Source organism: Rhipicephalus microplus, unplaced genomic scaffold, assembly GCF_043290135.1.
Source record: "Rhipicephalus microplus isolate Deutch F79 unplaced genomic scaffold, USDA_Rmic scaffold_401, whole genome shotgun sequence".
Lineage (NCBI taxonomy): Eukaryota > Metazoa > Arthropoda > Arachnida > Ixodida > Ixodidae > Rhipicephalus > Rhipicephalus microplus.
The window spans coordinates 4004-6397 of NW_027464965.1; the positions used below are offsets into that span (position 1 = coordinate 4004).

The 2394-nt window shown below is 53.4% G+C and overlaps 1 non-coding gene across 1 annotated transcript; it reads right to left on the minus strand.

Annotated features, from left to right (window-relative positions):
* Positions 1-210: 210 nt before the first annotated feature.
* LOC142794339 (small subunit ribosomal RNA) lies at positions 211-2025 on the minus strand. The gene has a single exon (XR_012892264.1). It is a non-coding gene; the product is annotated as a small subunit ribosomal RNA (ribosomal RNA).
* Between the last annotated feature and the right edge of the window lie 369 nt (positions 2026-2394).

Below are 2394 nucleotides of genomic sequence, written 5' to 3' on the forward strand. Positions count from 1 at the left end.
TGCGTTGCGCCGTTTGTACCCGCGTCCGCCACCTGGCCGACCGTCCAAGGTCGCGGTGTTGGCGTCCGCTGGGCGCAACAATTTGTCACGGGGTGCCGCTCCACATTCAGGCAGCCCCGTGGGGAAAAGCCGACCCCGCGTCCAAACGGGGTCAGCGGCAGAAAGTGTCGGGCGCAGACGCAGCTGAGGCGCTCACCCTTCACAATCCGTTAATGATCCTTCCGCAGGTTCACCTACGGAAACCTTGTTACGACTTTTACTTCCTCTAAATGATCAAGTTTGGTCATCTTTCCAACAGACCGGCGCAACCGAAAGGCCGCGCCGGACATCGGTCCGAAGACCTCACTAAATCATTCAATCGGTAGTAGCGACGGGCGGTGTGTACAAAGGGCAGGGACGTAATCAACGCGAGCTTATGACTCGCGCTTACTGGGAATTCCTCGTTCAAGGGGAACAATTGCAAGCCCCTATCCCAATCACGAAAGAAGTTCCACGGGTTACCCAGTCTTTTCAGACAGGGATAAAGACACGCTGCTTCCTTCAGTGTAGCGCGCGTGCGGCCCCGGACATCTAAGGGCATCACAGACCTGTTATTGCTCTGTTTCGTGCGGCTAGGAGCCGCTTGTCCCTCTAAGAAGGTTGTAAGGTGCTGGGAACCCCGCACCTATTTAATAGGCTAGAGTCTCGTTCGTTATCGGAATTAACCAGACAAATCGCTCCACCAACTAAGAACGGCCATGCACCACCATCCACCGAATCAAGAAAGAGCTCTCAATCTGTCAATCCTCCCAGTGTCCGGGCCGGGTAAGTTTTCCCGTGTTGAGTCAAATTAAGCCGCAGGCTCCACTCCTGGTGGTGCCCTTCCGTCAATTCCTTTAAGTTTCAGCTTTGCAACCATACTTCCCCCGGAACCCAAATACTTTGGTTTCCCGGAAGCTGCCCGCCGAGTCATTTGAGTAACTCAGGCGGATCGCTGGTTGGCATCGTTTATGGTCAGAACTAGGGCGGTATCTGATCGCCTTCGAACCTCTGACTTTCGTTCTTGATCAATGAAAACATTCTTGGCAAATGCTTTCGCAGTAGTTCGTCTTGCGACGGTCCAAGAATTTCACCTCTAGCGCCGCAATACGAATGCCCCCGTCCGTCCCTCTTAATCATTACCTCGTATTCCAAAAACCAACAGAACAGAAACGAGGTCTTGTTCTATTATTCCATGCAAGTTTATTCAGGCGACTCGCCTGCGTTGAGCACTCTAATTTTTTCAAAGTAAAAGCACCGGCCATCTCGAGGCACACAATGAAGTGCACCAAGAAAGAACCGGCATGATGTTCAGTCCGAGCCGTCGCATCGGGTAGATGCACTACTCGTCTGGAACTGAGATCCAACTACGAGCTTTTTAACCGCAGCAGCTTTAGTATACGCTATTGGAGCTGGAATTACCGCGGCTGCTGGCACCAGACTTGCCCTCCAATTGATCCTCGTTAAAGGATTTAGAGTGTACTCATTTCAATTACGGGGCCTCAAAAGAGTCCCGTATTGTTATTTTTCGTCACTACCTCCCCGTGCCGGGAGTGGGTAATTTGCGCGCCTGCTGCCTTCCTTGGATGTGGTAGCCGTTTCTCAGGCTCCCTCTCCGGAATCGAACCCTGATTCTCCGTTACCCGTAACAACCATGGTAAGCAAGTAACCTACCATCGAAAGTTGATAAGGCAGACACTTGAAAGAAACGTCGCCGGCTCGTGGCCATGCGATCAGCACAAAGTTATCCAGAGTCACCACACAATACGGGCCGAAACCCGATCGATCTTGGTCTAATAAAAGCACCCGTTACCCAAAGGGCTCCAGGCTCACTGCATGTATTAGCTCTAGAATTGCCACAGTTATCCAAGTAGGAAGAAACGATCTAAGGAACCATAACTGATTTAATGAGCCATTCGCGGTTTCGCCTTATTTCGGCATGTACTTAGACATGCATGGCTTAATCTTTGAGACAAGCATATGATTACTGGCAGGATCAACCAGGTAATCGTTCGACTGCGCGTCCGTCCTCGCCCTCGGCGGGCCGGACGCAGTCTGTGTGCGGCGGAGGCCACCTTCAGGCGCCCCAACACGCTTATTTTGCACTCCGAGATGACGGCGTTCGAGCTCGCTACGGCACAACCTTCCCGAAAGACGAGTGGGAGCCGTGCGGCAAGAAGCACGTTCATGCTCGCTCTTTTTCGTTGCATCGACTCGGTCGCGCCGTGCGGGTTGCCCAAGCCCGCTGCACTGTCGGTGGACCGGCCGGAACTAGCAACGGAGCCGAGACTGCAAAGCCGCCAGACGACGGGTCACGCCCGCGTCTTCGGCGCTTTCGCATCTGAATCGCCCGAGGACGACACGGAACACACCTCG